Source organism: Cryptomeria japonica, chromosome 2, assembly GCF_030272615.1.
Source record: "Cryptomeria japonica chromosome 2, Sugi_1.0, whole genome shotgun sequence".
Taxonomy (NCBI): domain Eukaryota; kingdom Viridiplantae; phylum Streptophyta; class Pinopsida; order Cupressales; family Cupressaceae; genus Cryptomeria; species Cryptomeria japonica.
In genome coordinates, this window is record NC_081406.1 from 148,203,551 (window position 1) to 148,223,126 (window position 19,576).

Below are 19,576 nucleotides of genomic sequence, written 5' to 3' on the forward strand. Positions count from 1 at the left end.
TGCCTAGGTATGTATTTTCCAAGGATTGAATGATAGGCCAACTAGATAATGAAGTTGACAATATGAACCAGATGACGTGTTACTCAAGCAATGAGCAATCACATCTAGGGTGCAATCAGTATCTCGAAGAGGTGTGGAAAGTCAATTAGCAAATTTTCTCTTGTTTTGCATGCATTCATATCATATATTAGTTTTATATAGTGTTTCATGTTAAAATTTAGTTTCTTAAATGAGACATCGTTGGAATGCACAATGAAAACAAATAAAGAATTACCAAATATATAAATGCTTCATCTCTTTCAAAATCTTTCTACCTCTCTTTTTTTACTCTCTCCCCCTTCATTCTTCTATCCTTCTCTCTCTTATTTATAAAGAATGGTCAATTGAGTTTATGTATCAGGGGCCACCAACTAGATGTGCATTCATAATGTGTTAGACCATTTGATCACAATTTAAGTAGTGCACACTTCAAATCTTGATGTCTCTGTACCCAAAAATTGACAAGAAGAGTACTAATTGTATGACATTCATATCTTGCAAAGATAAGAGGAGGGTGTTAAGATTGAGTAGAAGTCTAGGGTTAGTATAGGGAAAATTCATAATTAGCAATCACATCTTGGGGGTGTAATGGGTTTCTAGAAGAGGTGTGGAAAGTCAATTAGCAAGTTTTCCCTTGTTTTGCATACATTCATATAATATATAAGTTTTAAATAGTGTTTAATGTTAAATTTTAGTTTCTTAGATGGGACATCTTTGGAATGCACAATGAAAACAAATAAAGAGTTATCATATAAAAAAATGCTTCATCTCTTTGAAGATCTCTCCCTACATATCTCTTATATATAAAGATCAATTGAGTTTATGTTGTTGGCAATATGCTAGATTAGGTTAAGTGTTGTCATTGATGTCAACACTGCATCTCGGTTGGATATGGTTTTGCTATCCCAGTTGGACCTATCCTGGTTAGACTTGGTGTTTATCTTGGATTTGGCTATGATTCTGATCTGGTATGATCAGATCCCTAGTTACAGTTTTGGATGATTATTCAAGATGGTTATATACTTGTCATATTTTGTTGGTTCATGATTTGGTGCTCAGAAAGCTATCCCTTATGTTCCTGGTAGGTATTTCCTGGTACCAGTTATCTTTACTGGTTAGCGATATTTGATGATATGGTTCAATGATTTTGGTCCGGCTTATGGAAATGGTTTTTAACGTGCTGAAGGTGTTTCTTGATTGTGTCCCAGTTGTTTGGTGGCTTCGCATTGGCTGGTGTGCTGATATGGTGGTCCTATTTGGATCCGGTTAGATATTCTGTGTTATTGGAGTGAGGGTTTGTATCGGTTGGTGAAACGTGTTGGAGATTGGTCTTAGTGTGATTTTCGATAATTGTTTAGGAATTTGATTTAGGTCCAAGCTATGTAATGTAAATCATAATATTGGTTTGGTAATATCATGTAATGTAATTTTTGTAATTATGGGTTTATGGGCTTAGGGTTAAGCTGACCTTATCATAAGGTTGATGATCTGTATTTATAGGTGACTTATTCATGTAATTTTGATATCGATGGTGACATATGGTATCGATGGTTATGTCTGCATTATCAGAGGAAGGTTTATGTGTGAACAAGTGATATATCATTCAGCAGAAGGTTTTGGTGTTGTAGGGAAAACATCTGTGCTTAACCGGAACTGTATCAAGCATTAGGAGATGCTACTTTCACAGTTCATTCTTTCCGGATCGTAGTCTGATGCTTTTGTAAGTCAGTGAGACTTCTCTTTTGTGATGAGCAGTGAACTCTAGGTGGTTGGCTTGATTGCAAGTGCAATCCCATTGTAATTAATTCACATATTGTTGCAGAAGTATTACTTGATTGTGGGTAGGGTTTCCCACCGTGGTTTTTCCCTTTACCGAGTTTTCCATGTCAAAAATATTGATGTTGTGTGTGTTGTGCTTTCATGCTTTTATCTTTCATTGTGTTGGTTTCCTTGTGCTCTGGTATAAAGGTTTTAATCTGCAATAGTTCTGATTGCTAATAGAAAACTGATTCACCCCCCCCCCTCTCAGTTTTGTCCCGGTACCAGTTCCTGGTCCTCTCTGAAGAAACTAAACTGCTTGAGGAGATCTGATGACATATGCATCTAGTTCCACATTCCAACCCTACCAAAAGGAGAGTCCTAGATTTGATGGTACAAATTACAAGATATGGATGGAGCGAATGAAGATTCATCTGAGATGTCTTGGAGCTGAAGTTTGGGAGATGGTGGAGAAAGGGTATTACCTCATGATCCTAATTCTAGAACACCGACACCTATTTATGAACAAAAGAGAGTTGAAAATGATGTCAGAGAAAAGGAAGCATTGCTAAGTGCCCTATCTAATGAAAATTTATTGAATGTCATAGAGTTGGAGAATGCAAAGTAGATCTGGACAAAGCTTGAAACTCTTTATGAAGGTGACCAAGCAGTGAAGATTGCAAAACTTGAAGGTTTTCAGGTGAGATATGAAACTTTGAAGATGGAAGAAGATGAGAAGATAAGTTCTTTCATGGATAGAGTGAATGAGATTGTCATGGGAAACAAATGTTGTAGCAAATCAGTTAATGAGGATGAAGTTGTGTCAAAGATTCTGAGAGTTCTACCTCTGGCTTACAAGATGAAGGCTACTGCAATTAATGAACTTAGGACAATGTCAAGTACCCCTATTACTAGAGATACATTACTTGGGAAATTGACTTCTTTTGAGCTTGAGGAACTTGGAGATCAGAGTGCTACTAAAACAGAGACTGGATTTAAAGCATCTGCCTTTGGTAAGAAGAAGATAGATTGGAACTAGTTATATGCTAAAGATTTGGAAGACATTGAGAGAGAAGACAAAGAACTTGAAGAGTTGGAAGCCCTAATTGCTAGAAGAATCCCTAAAGGACCAGCTGGAAGTAAGTATGAATGAAAAGTACCTTTTAAATATTTTTCATGCAATAAGATTGGTCATTTTCTTCTAGATGTCCTGAGAGAGATGCTAGGAATCAAGAAAGATATATGAGTAGTTATAAACCTAATCTGGAATATCATAACAAACCTAGATTTAAAAGGAATAGGGATAAATCATGTTATTATGCTGGTGATGATGATCTTGGTATTACTGATGATGATGATGATGAACCTATAATGGAAGCTCCGGTAAAGATTGGGTATTTATTGCTATCAAGGATGATTCTCTAGAACTTGTTATTAAATAAACTCATACTGAGGAGAAGGATTTAGCTGCTAAAATTGAAGAAAAGGATGAATGGGTTATAGATAGTGGATGCTCAAATCACATGATCAGTGACAAGAGGAAGTTCTTAACTCTGCAAGAATTTGATGGCGGACTAGTCAGATTTGGAGACAATGTAAGGCATGTAGGATTATAGGCAAAGGAATAATATCCTTGGATGGTAAGACTAATACTAATAATGTTTATTATGTTGAAGGATTGAAGCATAATCTTTTGAGTGTAGGTCAAATGGTGGATAAAGGATTTCATTTGCAATTTAAGGATGGTAAATGCAATATTATCAATAGATCTGAATTGGAGATTGCATCTGGAACTTAGACCAGAGGAAACATATTGCATCTGAACTCCGGTGAGAAAGCTTGTTTGACTTCTTAGGTTGATGAAAGTTGGTTATGACATAAGAGGATGTGTCATGCAAACTTTGATTGCATAGTCAAGATCAGTTCAACACAAGCTATTAGAGATTTACCCAATATTGTTAAACCTCGCAATCTAGTATGTAGAGAATGTCAAATGGATAAGCAAGTTAGAACTTCTTTCAGAAGCATACATGATAGATCTAATGAAATTCTTGATCTTATTCATACTGATCTGTGTGAACCGACAAGGACTAAAAGTTTTCAAGGTGATAGATATTTTATGTTGCTTATTGATGACTATTCTAGAATGATGTGGGTTGCATTTGTTAAAGAAAAACTAAAGCTCTTGAGAAATTCAAAATTTTCAAAGCTATGGTTGAGACAGAACTAGGATTGAAGATAAAATGTTTAAGATCATATCAAGGTGGTGAGTTTACATCCGGTGAGTTCAACAACTTTTGTGAGAAGCATGGAATTAGAAGACAATTTTCTGCACATAGAACCCCACAACAGAATGTAATAGTAGAAAGGATGAACAAAACTATCTTAGATGTTGCAAGAACAATGATGATGGAAACCAAATTGCCTAATATCTATTGGAGAGAAGTTGTCAATACCGTTGTATACACTTTCAATAGAGTACACATAAAAGGTAATACCGATAAGACTCTTTATGAATTATGGTTTGGTCATACTCCTACTGTCAGATATTTTAGAATTTTTGGAAGTAAATGCTATATTAGAAGAGATGATAAATTAGGAAAATTTGATCCTAGAAGTGATGAAGGTATATTTTTGGGTTATTTGACTAAGAACAAAGCATATAGATGTTATAACAAAAAATTGAATTGGATAATGGAAAGCATAAATGTCAAGGTGGATGAGCAGGATAACAATCAGATTAGATCATATGACTATGGACCAAAAGATGAATTTGTCAGATCAAAACCGATAGTGCAAGAATCAGTTCAAAGCATAGATCCAATTGCTCTGGTAACATCAGAAAATTTCATAGTGACTGATGAAGGGGAAAAAGAATCAGAAAGTCAAGACATTCAGAAAACACCCAGGTATGTGAAGCTGAATCATTAAGAAGATTATATCATTTGAGATAAAAGGAAAGGTGTGATGACTAGAAGAAGGTTAGCTACTGAAGAGGTATGTTTAATTTCTCAAACTGAATCGACATCTTTTATTGAAGAAAATAAAGATGAGAATTGGATGAAAGCAATGGAAGAGGAATTAGATCAAACAGAAAAGAATAAGACTTGGGAATTGATTCCTAGATCTAAAGATAAGAATATTATTCGAACTAAATGGGTTTTTCAGGAATAAATTAAATGAGGAATGTCAAGTTGTGAGAAATAAAGCTAGATTGATTTGCAAAGGTTATTCACAGGATCTTGAAGGAGATGATTATGATGAAACTTATGCTCCGGTTGCAAGAATTGAAGTGGTAAGATTATTTCTTGCCTATGTTGCACACAAGAACTACAAGGTATATCAAATGGATGTCAAATGTGCATTTCTGAATAGATATCTTGAAGAGGAAGTCTACATTGAGCAGCCTAATGGATTTTCTTTATCAGAATACAAGGACATGGTTTGCAGATTGAAGAAAGATTTATATGGTTTAAAACAAGCCCCTGGATCATGGTATGCTAGATTAGATAAATATCTTTCAAAGCTCGGTTTTAGCAAAGGTAATGTTGATAGTAACTTATATTATAAGATTGAGCATGATGATATATTGATTATTGAAGTCTTTGTGGATGATATCATTTTTGATGGAGAAGAAATTTTATGCATGAAATTTGTTGATGATATGAAGAATGAATTTGAAATGTCGATGATTGGTGAGATAAAAAATTTCTTAGGTTTTCAAATTATTTAGACTGATAAAGGTATTTTCATTTGTCAAACTAAGTATGTGAAGGAATTACTTAAGAAGTTTGGATTAGAGAACTCTAAACCTGTTGGTACTCCTATGATAACCGGTTGCAAATTGTCAAAGGATGATGAATCTCCTAGAATAAATCCAAGAAAATACAAATCAATGATTGGTGGATTGTTGTACATAACTCAGACTTGACCTAATATAATGAATGTTGTTTTTATTGCCTCTGGATTTCTGTCAGGTCCTAGAGAAACTCATGATATTATTGTAAAAAGGATATTTAGATATTTAGCAGGTACAATGGACTATGGGATAAATGGTATCCAAAAGATGATGATTTCAGACTATGTGCATATACAGACTCTAATTGGGGAGGAGATGTGGATGATTAGAAGAGCACTACAGGTGGTGAATTCTTTCTTGAAAAGAAATTGGTTTCATGGCTTAGCAAGAAACAATCATGCACTTCATTATCTATTGTTGAAGCTGAATATGTAGCTGTTGCAACTAACTGCACTCAGATTTTATGGATGAAACAGATGTTGAAAGATATAAGGGTAAGTTATGATGAGCCTATTGTTATTCACTATGATAATACTTCTGCTATTGATATGTCAAAGAATCCGATGTTTCAATCCAAATCAAAACACATTTCTATAAGGTATAATTTCTTGGAGGAAAAGGTTGAAGCAAAAGAGGTCAGAATGGTTTATGTTCCTACTAAGGAATAGATTGCGGATATTCTAACAAAACCATTGCCTAAAGATACTTTTGAATATCTCAGAGATCAATTGGGGGTCACCACCCCTCCGGAAGAGACTTAGAGATGTAGGAATGCATCAATCCTGTGATCTTATCAGACATACTTTCTGATCTGGTTTGATGAGATGTTGCTACTACTCAGGGGGAGTAGTCAGTCATTTGATTCACTTTCTTTTTGGTTTGATATATGTCCTTTGTCATTGATGTCAAAGGGGGAGATAGTGCTCATATGGAAAAAAGTTCATCTTTGGAGGAGATGGTATTCATGTTAATATAAGGGGGAGATATATTTTAGATCAATCATTGGGAGATTCTTGGCATTCCTTGGCACTTGGATGTTTTTCATATTCAGTGTTGCCATCAATGCCAAAGGGGAGATTGTTGGCAATATGTTGGATTTGGTTAAGTGTTGTCATTGATGTCATTACTGCATCCTGGTTGGACATGGTTCTGCTATCCCGGTTGGACCTATCCCGGTTAGACTTGGTGTTTATCTTGGTTTTGACTATGATTCTGATCTGGTATGATCAGATCCCTGGTTACGGTTTTGGATGATTATTCGGGATGGTTCATGATTTGGTGCTCCGAAAGCTATCGCTTATGTTCTTGGTGGGTATTTCTTGGTAACAGTTAGCTTTACCGGTTAGGGATATTTGATGATATGGTTAAGTGATTTTGGTTCGGCTTATGGAAATAGTTTCTAACATGTTGAGGGTGTTTCTTGATCATGTCCCAATTGTTTGGTGGCTTCGCATTGGTTGGCATGCTGATATGGTGGTCCTATTTGGATCCGGTTAGATATTTTGTGTTATTGGACTGAAGGTTTCTAGGTCGGTTGGTGAAACGTGTTGGAGATTGGTCTTAGAGTGATTTTCGACATCTATAATTGTTTGGGAATTTGATTTACGTCCATGCTATGTAATGTAAATCATAATTTGGTATGGTCATATCATGTAATGTATTTTGTAATTATGGGTTTATGGGCTTAGGGTTTACTCGACCTTATCATAAGGTTGATGATCTATATTTATAGGTGGCTTATTCATGTAATGTTGATATCGATAGTGACATATGGTATCAATGGGTTATGTCTGCATTATCAGAGGAAGTTTTTTGTGTGAACAAGTGATATATCATTTGGCAAAAGGTTTTGGTGTTGCGGGGCAGACATCTGTGCTTAACCAAAACTGTATCAAGCATTAGGAGATGTTACTTTCACAATTCATTCTTTCTAGATTGTGGTCCAATGCTTTTGTATGTCAGTGAAACTTCTCTTTTGTGATGAGCAGTGAGCTCTAGGCAGTTGGCCTAATTGCAAGTGCAATCCCCATTGTAATTAATTCACATATTGTTGTAGAAGTATTATCTAATTATGGGTAGGGTTTCCCACCATGGTCTTTCCCTTTATTGGTGTTGTTCTTTCATGCTTTTATCTTTCATTGTGTTGGTTTCCTTGTGCTCTGGTATAAAGGTTTTAATCTGCAATAGTTCTGATTGCTGATAGAAAAATGATTCACGTGCCCCCCCTTAGTTTTCTCCCAGTATTGTATATGTCTAACATATGTATCAAGTGTTAGATGTGAAATCATAATGTGTATAGACCATTTGATCACAATTTAAGTAGTGCACACTTCAGGTCTTCATGTCTTCGTACCCAAAAATTGACAAGGGAAGCTTGGAGTATATGTCATTCATATCTTACAAGCATATGAGTATGTTTAATTAGAAATGCATGGACCAATTAGTATCCAATACATAAACAAGGATGTTGACATTGGTTGGCACCAAGTATGGTGGCTATATGTTTGATAAATCTTGGAACAATGGTAATAGTTTTAATGAAATATTGAATTATATGCAATTGACATTTATGTACTCATCTTGATTTTTTAGTCATTTATGCACTATCCAAGTTAGTGTCTTTATCCCCTTATCCTTCTCAAGATAAGAGGATAACTAAACACAAAACAAAAGAGTAATTAACATAGAGCTATACTTTTACACTTTTCAAAGCAAATTTTCCATAGCCACATGGAAAGATTGGATTCCGAATGACACTATTCTCCAATAATCTAACCTTTCTAGTGGTAGGATTAAGTAAGAGTTAATTTTAAATGAGTCTTATTATTTATATAGATTAGCAATTTTGTAGTAGTTGAGTGTTCCTTATATTCTAAATTGTGTACCTAGTCTTGTGTTTACTTGTAATTTTGAACTCTCATTGAGCTTACAAGTTTATGAGGAGAAAATTTGCCCTAAATTATATAAATCATTTATTCAATTCCATTTCAACCTCTATTAAATATTAGGTAAGTGCACAAAGTGGGGGACCAAAAAGATGCCAAAAGCTCTTTTGGCCCCCATCAAGCCCTTTGGCGCACGCTAAATAAGGTGTGTGCCCTATTTGGCACGTGCCAAATAAGTTTGGCATACCAAACCTAAGGTTTGGTCAAGCCAAATCTATTTAGCATGCGCCAAATATGGTGAGCACCAAATCGCATTGCATTTTGAGAATTGCATCTTCATTTTGAGAAGCACAACTTGTCTATCATTTTCACTCTTTCTCTCAGGAAATATACATAAAATATAACATTTAAGTATAAGTGACATTTCTATTTGTCTTTTTCCATTAGAAATGTCACTTATACTTTAAGTTATATTTTATGTATATATTGGTAGGATATTTGAGAATGGTTTCAAATCTCTAGGAGTTATGATGCAAATTCTAGTTTTTAGAGTATTCATATAAATTTTAAATAGTCAAATTTCAATAATCAGTATGCTCATATCAGCAATCTCTCTCTGGTCTCTCCCTCTCCTTCATTGCATTCCCCCTCTTTCTCTCTTTCTCAGGTTTCTCCTTCTTTCCCTCCCTCTCTTGCACTTGGGATTTCTCTCCATCTAGTCTCTCCCTCAACCCCCACCTTCCACCCTCTTTCTCTTTCTCCCTCCCTCTCACCTTCCCTCACTCTCTTCACCTCTCTTTCTCCCTCTCTGTGGTTGATGGAAAGAAAAGAAAATACTAGGGAGAGAGGGAGAGAGACTAGAGACCAAGTGAGAGAAATGGAGGGACGAAGGGAGTGGTTGATGGAAATAAAGGAAATACCAAGGATAGAGAGATCTTAAGCAAGTGACAGAGAGAGAGTCGAAGTGAAAGAGAGAGGGAGGAAGGAAGGAATGGGTTGAGAGAGAGCGAGAGAGAGAGAGAGAGAGAGAGAGAGAGAGAGTGGGAGAAATGCAGGGAGGAAGGGAGGGGTTGATGGAAAGAGGGATATATCAGGGAGAGAGGAAGGGATGGAAAGAGAGGGAGAGATTAGAGTGAGAGAGATTAAGTGGGAGAGGGAGAGAGGGGTTGAAGAAAAGAGAGAGCCCAAGTGAGAGAGATGGAGGGAGGGAGGTAGGGGTTGGTGAAAAGAGAGGGAGATACCTAAGAGAGAGGGAGTTAGAGAGAGATAAAGGAAGGGGGCTGATGAAAAGAGATGGAGAGACGAAAGCGAGAGCCCAAGTAAGAGAGAGGGAGGGAGGAAGGTAGGGTTTGATAGAGATATATATATATATATATCAAGTGGGAGAGATGGAAGAAGGAAGGAAAGGGTTGATGGAAAGAGGGATATATCAGAGAGAGAGGAAGGAATGTAAAAAGAGGGAAAGATCATAGGGAGAGAGAGATTAAGTGAGAGAGGGAGGGAGGGGTTGAGGCAAAGAGAGAGACCAAGTGAGAGAGATGGATGGACGAAGATAGGGGTTGAAGAAAAGATAGGGAGAGACCTAAGAGAGAGAAAGAGAGATAGGGGAGAAAGGAAGGGGGTTTATGAGAGAGAGAGACTTCAGAGAGAAAGAGAAAGGGATGGGGAGGGAGAGAGGGAAAGAATGGGATAGAGACACTTGAGACAGGGGGAGAGAGAGAGGGGGGGGGGAGTGGGGGAGATATAGAGAACCCTAATGACACCATATGACCCCTTAGGACACCATATGACCTCTTAGGACACCATATGACCCCTTTTAACATCAGAATACATGAAATTACCCCTCATGATGCCATATGACCCCTTAGAAAAATATGATGTCCTAAGGGGTCATATGGTGTCCTAAGGGGTCATATTGCATTCTAACACATGTGCGGGCCCTTAGGACCCCATGTGACCCTTAACGACACCATATGACCCCTTAGAACACCATATGGCCCCTTAGGACACCATATGATACCTTAGGACCATATGATGTCCATATAGTGTCTTGAGCGGTCATGTGGTGTTCTAACACATGTGTGGCCCCTTAGGACCCCATATGACCCCTAATGACACCATGTGACCCCTTGAGACACCATATGATCCCTTATGACACCATATGACCCCTCAGGAATATGATGTCGTGAGGGGTTGTATGGTGTCCCAAGGGGTCATATGATGTCCTAACACATGTGTGGGCCCTTAAAACCCCATATGACCCCGAACAACATCATATGACCCCTAACGACACCATATGACCCCTTTAGGACCATATGGTATCCATATGGTGTCCTAAGGGGTCATATGGTATTCTTACACATGTGTGGTCCCTTATGACCCCATATGACCCCTAACGACACCATGTGACCCCTTAGGACACCATATGACACCTTAGGACAATATGATGTCCTAATGGGTCATATGGTTTCCTAAGGGGTCATATGATGTCCTAAGGGGTTATATGGTGTTCGAACACATGTGTGGGCCCTTAGGACCCTATATGACCCCTAATGAGACCCTATGACCCCTTAGGACACCATATGACCCTTAAGGATACCATATGACCCCTTTTAACATCTTAGTACACGACATGACGCCTTAGGACAATATGATGTCCTAATGGGTCATATGGTATCCTAATGGGTCATATGTTGTTGTAACACATGTGTGGGCCCTTACAACCCCAGATGACCCCTAACAACACCATATGACCCCTTAGGACACCATATGAACTCTGAGGACACCATATGACCCCTTTAACATCCCAGTACACGACATGACCCCTTTATGACACCATATGACCCCTTAGAACAATATGATGTCCTAATGGGTCATATGGTGTCCTAAGGGGTCATATGGTGTTCTAACACATGTGTGGGCCCTTAGGACCACATACGACACCATATGACCCCTTAGGACACCATATGACCCCTTAGGAAACCATATGACACCCTAGAACACCATATGATGTCTATACAGTGTCTTAAGGGGTCAATGGTGTTCTAACATGTGTGGCCCCTAAGTACTCCATATGACCCCTAATGACACCATGTGACCCCTCAGGACACCATATGACCCCTTATGACACCATATGACCCATTATGACAATTTAATGTCCTAAGGTGTCATATGGTGTCCTAAGGGGACATATGGTGTCCTAACGGGTCATATGGCATTGTTCTACAACATATGTGGGCCCTGAGGAAAACATATGACCCCTTAGGACCATATGATGTCCATATGGTGTCCTAATGGGTCATATGGATTTATAACACATCTGTGGCCCCTTATGACCCCTAACGACACAATGTGACCCCTTATGACACCATATAACCCCTTAGGACAATATGATGTCCTATTGGGTCATATGGTGTATTAAGGGGTCATATGGTGTCCTAAGGGGTCATATGGTGTTCTAACACATGCATGACCCCTTAGGACCCCATATGACCCCTAATAACACCATATGATCCCTTGGGACACCATATGACCCCTTACAACAACTATGAGATTTTGCCAAGATCAAGAGCTCAATGAAAAGTACAAAATAGAGAGACAAAATATAGGACAAGAATAAGTTGTATTCTCATCAATAGATAAATGATTAAAATTAGATCAAAAGTTGTTACATACAATGAATATGAGCCTGCATATATAGGCAAGGCTATATGGATATGTGAGCACACAAACATAACATGTGGCTCAATAAGAAACAAGGGTAGGTAGGAAATAGGTGTGGTACATAGGAGAAACAATAAAATATTTCACATGAGGTGGATCACCCACTGAAGGTGGAATTATCACTCCACAATAAGTGGATATGATAGAGTAGTAACAAGATCACACCATAAAAGGTGGAAATTCTCCTACACACACTATCACAGTGTTGCACAAACACCCAAGTGTCTCATACCCAAACTACTATGAAATGCATTATCCTAAGTAAACTTAAGTAAGGTGTAATAATATCCAACATGAATAATTAATTACACCACCCCCCCCCCCCCCCCTTAAGTGTAACTTAGGGGAATGCACTTAAGTCTACAATGAAACTAACCAATGCAAGATGGGTCTCGGCTATGAGGCCATGTTAGGTACCCATGTACAAATGAAAATGCAAATGCAAAGCAAATGAATGCAATGAAATCTCTCACAAAGCGAGGAAAGAGAGAAAAACCCAATGGGAAAAAGCCCTCCCCCAAAAGAGAGATGAAAGATATACAAGAGAACTCTCATAGAAGTGTGTGAGGAACAAAACCCCATGTGAGGAAAAAGTCCGCCCAATATGTGAGAAGAAGAGAAGCTAGGTAGCCCCCCCTCAATGTAGAATATACACCAATGATAGAAGCTCGAGAATGAATGAAGAAACTACTCCATGAACGTTGAACAACATTCCTCCCCTTAGGAAGAAACAAAACCAAAGTTGTATCCATGAAGTCTCCCCAATCATGAAGGGAATATGTAGGAAATAAAGTCATGATGAAAGGAATCTCTAAAAAACTTCTCAAGTGTCCCCATGTCGATGCTGAAAGATACCCCCTCCAAAGGTGGTAAACTTCTCCTGAAAAAGGCACTCCAAGATCTAGTGGAGATTAATGTAGAACAAGTCCCAAAGACTCACATGTCTCCTCAAAGCATAAAGAGACCTCCTCCAACTGCTCTACATAAGAATCCACAATCATGTCAACATTGAAAGAATGATCATGTAGAGAATGACTAAGAGGGTCAGAGTGTTCCCTCGCAACAATCAAAGAAGGATCATCTTCAAAGAGAAGATGAATATCATCAATGATGTCTCCCAAATCTGCAATGTAGGAATCCACAAACAAACCTGCAATGTCTATCAAGTAGTCATCCCATGAAACTGAAGATGGAAGACAAGGTATGTCCCGTTGTACTAAATCACAAGAAAGCAAAACTGTCACACTATCCACATCATCAGGTGCAATAGGTGATTCAATATCAATAGGAGGAGATGAAATGAAAGGCTCAGGAATGGGGTCATATGTGAGAATCCCCAAGTTCAAGTACCCAAAGTTCTCCTCAAAATCTAAATCATCATATGTAGAATCATCATGTGAAGAATCATCATATGTAAAATCATCCTCATCAATAAAATCTGAAAAGGAGTATAACCAAGATGCATGATCAACCACCCTAGTCGCAATTATAGCTCTAGTCTCCAAATCTCTAGATAACTGAATCAGGTGTGAACTCCATAGTTTTCCTTGTTTCCCCATGTGTGATTTGATAGATGGAAAGAAGATTGTTTGTCAAGTGGGGTACACACAACACATCATTAAAGGAGTTATCCCCAATAGCAATAGATCCTTTCCCAATCACAGCCATGTATGTATGATTGCCCATCAAAATATGTGCATGGTGCAAGGTTCAAATGTAGAAAACATAGACTACGACGATGTCATATGATGAGAAGCCCCTGAATCTAGAAGCCATCTCCCTGAATCATGACTTGTAGTAGCACAAAGAGCTTGTCCTTTTCTTTTCCAAAAAGAGTGAGTCTTCCCACTTGTAGAAGCCATGAATGCTTGCTTTTTCCCTTTTGATTGTGAGGAAGTGGAAGGTGATGAATCCTCCTTCTTGTGGGCATTAGGCAAATCAATGTTGTGCTTTTTGAGGATGTGTGTGAGCTCATCGATCTTCTTAGAATGGAAATGACACTCCTCATGACCAACCTTTTTATAATACGCACAAGTAGGTCTTCCCCTCTTTGGTGAATTGTCCCTCTTGGAAGAGGATGAATCTCCTTGTTATGGAGAAGGTGGTGCTTTGTCCTTAGGCTTTGATTTTCATTTCTTCTTGTTTCAGTTGTCCTTTCCTTGATTTCTTTTGTTCCCTTGATTTGCCACTAATGCTTGAGACTTATAAGCCTTAAGAATTCCCATGCTTATCAACTTAGTTTGTTCAATCATTAACATTTCGGCAGAAGAATCAAATGTAGGCATTGTGTAGCTTGAACCCATTGACATCCTATGGGTTTGGAAACTAGAAACAAATGCTACATATTATCGTTGAAGCTTTCCCATCAAATTGAAGATCAATTGAGTATCCTTCTTATCAATACCACAATCCTTGAGTTGTGCCCTCAACTCTTTTGCCTTAGTGACATAATATTGTACAGTATCACAGTTCTTGGGATCTAACATGGTGAGATCACTATCAATCTGATATCCCCTAATCTTATCAACTTGACCATACAAGTCTTGAAACTTTTTCCTAGCATGCTTGATTAGAGTACATTTCTCAATATGAAAACTGAGATCCTTTGATACATACTTCCTTAAGGTACCAATTGCCATGATATTCTTAGTGAGCCAATCCAAGTGAGCAACATGATCAGCCTTAGGATCAGTAGGATCAACAATAGTTTCATCAATGTAATGAGTTAGTCATTTTTCCATAAGTTTACTCCATGCATCAATTTTCCAAGTAGCATAATTATGAGGAGTTAAGAGAGGAAACTTAGGAGAACCCATAGAAGAAAAAATGGAAAGAACACAAGAGCACAAAAGCACAAGATACACCCCCCCAAAATTCATTCAATCAAAAAAAAAACCCCAAATTAATGATTTTGGCACTTTATATGTAGTGCATGTACAAAGGCCACTTGCAAACAATAACAAGGTGGAATTCTGATTTTTTTTACAGTTGCACCAATAGGATTAGAACTATAATGCAAAAGATCAAAATGATAGATCTATGCAATACAAGTGTCAAATTGGCCAAAAAAGACCATATGCTAAAAGTATAATTTCTACCCAAAATCGCTGCAAACTGATAACATATTATGAAAGTAGAGGAAAAATTATGCACTTTCAAAAAAAAATTGCACTTGAAAAGGAGTTTGTATGAGCCCAAATGGAGTCCCAAAAGTTGCAGAAACGGGGATTGGACAGGTATAGTCACCAAAAACTAAGATTTTTGAAAAATTTGTCCATCAAAATCAGAAAATAATTCCACCATGAGAAATTAGATGAAAAATTAGCCCATTTCAAAAAAACTTGCACCAAAAAAGAAGCAAAAATGAGCAAGATATGGCCTTCCAAAGTTGAACTACAAAACCGAAAAGCTCAACAGGAGGGGGCTGATAAATTTTTTTTAAATGATGACATCAAAAATCTGCGAGCCTAAATTTGGCAGTCTTATGGCCATTGCCAAAACTTTGTCTCCCTGTCTACATGGCGTTTGTACTGTACGGACAGATGACAAGGCAAGGTATGATCCACTAATGTGGCAGTACAGATGGTCTGTGTGGCATATGGTACTGCTGACGTGGACTGCCAAGTGTGCAAATGAAGAGGTGAGTGACTGGACCACTGACAGGGTCAACCATACTATGAACTGCGTGGCAGGGTCCATGTAGAAGGGCAAAGGCGTCAGTAGCGGGGCCGCATCTCAAAGCAGGTCGGCGTCGATGGGTCGACGGGGAAGACATGGCGGCTCATGGGACAAGAACGGCGGTCGACGGTTATTGGCCGGTAGATGGCAGTTGTCGGGATGTGCAGTCATCAGTGGTTGAGCTGTCAATGTTGTGGGAGTATAGCGGAAGCAGGAGTATAGGTGAAGCAGTGGCGGTCGAAGACTGGTGGAGGAGATGCCAGTTATCGGAGTCGGTTGGTCGGAGGCAGCTGCTGTGTGGGAGGGTCACCGAAAGTGGAGGTACAGTTGGCATCGGTAGGGGTATGCAGGCATCGACAAGACCAAGGTACGGGCTTGCAAAAAATTATGGTTGTCAACGACTCTACGATAGAGAGTGGAGTACGGGGGGGATGGTCACGAGAGCCCCCTCAATACAAAAAAAAAAAATTGATTTTTTTTTCAAAAGATTGAAATTAAATTAAAAAAAATATTTTGCGGAAAGTATAATTTAAAAAAAAAATTTTGAAAAAATCCGTACCGTAGCCTAAATTGGGGAAAATTTTCCTCCAAGCTCCAAAATTGACTTTCACCCAATATAGGCGAATTTATAGTCAAAATTCATGGAAATGGTCACCTAGACGCGATGGTGAGGTTGGATCTGGTATAGAATGCCTCCAAAAGATGATGCTCCTCAAATCTACCTCTTGACGTCGCAATAATGTCTCTCAAAGATGAATCAATGACCCTCTAATGGCTCTGATACCATGTGAGATTTTGCCAAGATCAAGAGCTCAATGAAAAGTACAAAATAGAGAGACAAAATATAGGACAAGAATAAGTTGTATTCTCATCAATAGATCAATAGTTGTTACATACAATGAATATGAGCCTGCATATATAGGCAAGGCTACATGGATATGTGAACACACAAACATGACATATAGCTCAATAAGAAACAAGGGTAGGTAGGAAATAGGTGTGGTAGGTAGGAGAAACAATAAAATATTCCACATGAGGTGGATCACCCACCGAAGGTGGAATTATCACTCCACAATAATTGGATATGATAGAGTAATAACAAGATCACACCATAAAAGGTGGAAATTATCCTACACACACTATCCCAATGTGGCACAAACACCCTAGTGTCTCATACCCAAACTACTATGAAATGCATTATCCTAAGTAAACTTAAGTAAGGTGTAATAATATCCAACATGACTAATTAATTACACTAACAACAACATATGACCCCTTACAACAATATGATGTCCTAAGGGGTCATATGGTGTCCTAAGGGGTCATATGGTGTTCTAACACATGTGTGGGCCCTTAGGACCCCATATGACCCCTAACAACACCATATGACCCCTTAGGACACCATATAATCCATGAGGACACCATATGACCCCATTTAACATCCTAGTACATGACATAACCCTTTATGACACTGTTGGTGTAATTATTTATTCATCTTCGATATAATTACACTTTACTTAAGTTTACTTAGGTACATGTACAACATTTTAGTTTGCATATGAGATGCTTAGGGAGATGTTTATACATTGGGAGTGTGTATGTAGGAGAATTTCCACCTTTTATGGTGTGATCTTGTTGTTACTTTATCATATCCACTTATTGTGGGATGATAATTCCACCTTCAGTGGGTGATCCACCTCATGTGAAATATTTTACTATTTCTCCTACCTACCCTTGCATCTCATTGAGCCACATGTCATCATTGTGTGATCTCTTGTCTCTTACCCTTGCCTTTATAAGATGGCCCATCATTCATTTTATGTAATTCTTGATGATCCAGTTGATCTCTTTTGCATCTTGATAGGAATACAATTTATTCTTGTCATATTTTGTCTCTCTTGTTATTGTGCTATCTTTTGGTTTCTTTGATCTTGGTTTCTTCAAGCATAATCTCACATGGTATTAGAGTGGTTGGAGCACCATTGCATAGCCATTGAAGAGATTTTATTGTGTCCTTGAAGGAGGTCAAGAGGCAGATTTAAGGAGCAGCATCTTGTAGAGGCATCCTAGACCAGATCCGACCTCATTGCGCCCGAGAGGCCGTTTCCATAAAATTGAGTATAAATTTGCCTATTTTTGGTGGAGATGCATTTTTGGGCCTTGGAGAAAAAATTTAGCCTATAAAGCTAGCAGTACAGATTTTTTTCAAAAAAAAAAAAAAGCAAATTTATTATATTTTCCATTTAATTATATTTGCAGTTTTTAATAAATTATAAAAGTTATTTTTTTAAATCAAATTAAAAAATATATATTTTATTTTGTGGGGGGATCAAACCCCACCTCGTACCATCCTCGGCCTGCTTTTCCATTTGCTGCAAAGCCGACTACCATACTGACCACTGCCCACTGTACTTTCTGGGCTCGTCATACCACTGGCTTTGTCTCCATCTGTCGGTAATCACACCCCCACCAGGGACTACCCAGTAGCCTCTCGGTCGACACCGGCACCCACAATTTTCTCCCAGTGGCCATCGAAACCGCCTCGGTGACCATCTCCCCATCAGCCATGTTTCTTCCACCCTCCTCCTTCCCTGGCAACCATCCTCCACGTGGACCATGCCAAATTGTCATTGGGCCCGTGCATCGCACACATGCCTTCCACCAGCAGGACCGACATGCAGCGACCTCACATTCGCCCACACGGATCCCAGTCATCTGCAGACTTGGCATGCCAAACAGATGCCATGTCAGTCGTACAAAAAACCCAGTCATTGTACAACTGCCACATCAATAGCCTAGTTGTCTTCCATGTCATCACTGCTATACAACCACCTCATCTGTCACATCATCACCATACCTACACTATCAGCTGACATGTAATCAGAATCTGTACTGTATGGATCCAACCAGAGGGTGACACATCAGCACATGTGTACAGTACATATGTCACATCAGGAAGGGTGGTGAATTTTTTGTGATGGCCATACGGCCATCAAATTTAAGCATGTTTTTTTTTTATGTCATCATTAAAAAAAAAATTCGACCCCCTCTCATTGAGCTTTTCAATTTTGGAGTTCAACTTTGGAAGGCCATATCTTGCTCATTTTTGCTCATTTTTCAGTGCAATTTTTTTTTTATTTGGGGTAGAATTCCATTCTCTCCACAATGGTGCAAATGGTTTTTCATTTTTATTCATATATTTTTCATAAAATTCAGTTTTTGATGATTGTACATGTCTAGTCCCCATTTCTGCGACTTTCAGGACTCCGTTCAGGCTCATACGAACTCCTTTTCAAGTGTCGTTTTGTTTGAAAGTGCATGATTTTTTGTTTACTTTCATAATCATATATCAGTTTGTAGTAATTTTGAGTGGAAATTTTACTTTCAACATATGGCCTTTTCTTGGCCAATTTGGCACTTGTATTGACACTTTTGGTCTTTTGCACTGTAGTTCTAAGCCTATTGGGGGAAGTTGTAAAACAAAATCAGAAGTCCACTTTTCCATTGTTTTCAAGTGGCCTATTGTACACGCACTACATATAAAGTGCCAAAATCATCATTTGGGGGGGTGTCTCTTGTGCTCTTTTTCTCTTGTCTTCTTTCATTTTTCTTCTATGGGTTCTCCTAAGTTTCCTCTCTTAACTCCACATAATTATTCTACTTGAAAAATTGATGCATGGAGTAAACTAATGGA